This window comes from Arachis ipaensis, chromosome B03, assembly GCF_000816755.2.
Source record: "Arachis ipaensis cultivar K30076 chromosome B03, Araip1.1, whole genome shotgun sequence".
Lineage (NCBI taxonomy): Eukaryota > Viridiplantae > Streptophyta > Magnoliopsida > Fabales > Fabaceae > Arachis > Arachis ipaensis.
Window position 1 is genome coordinate 129,714,770 of NC_029787.2, and position 458 is coordinate 129,715,227.

Genomic DNA, 458 nt, shown 5'->3' on the forward strand with positions numbered 1-458 from the left:
TGTATTCTAAGTATTTCAAAAGTGATTTAATTTTGTGAGTTTTATCTAAAATTTTAACTCCATGAAAATGTTAAAGGAAGGGGGAGGGGTGTACTGTGTAAGTGTGTATACATATGTTTTCTTAAATCCTCAATTTTTATATGATTTAGTCAAGAAGAACACAGTATTATATAAATATCAGAACATGATAATGATGGTCTATCTATCGGAGAAAAATGATATAATATTATTAATATTTTATAATTTATTTTACTATTATATAAATTTATTACAACAGTACAACACTATTTTTGTTAATAATTTGTGCAAAATTAACAGTAAAAATAATATTGAAACACTTTTTAAACAAACACACAAGATTAAACAATATTTAGCTAATATGTGCCTTTTACATGTGTCTTAAAGGCATATGATAAAATTACTAATTAATTTTTTTAAAAAAATACAAAATTTTAAAT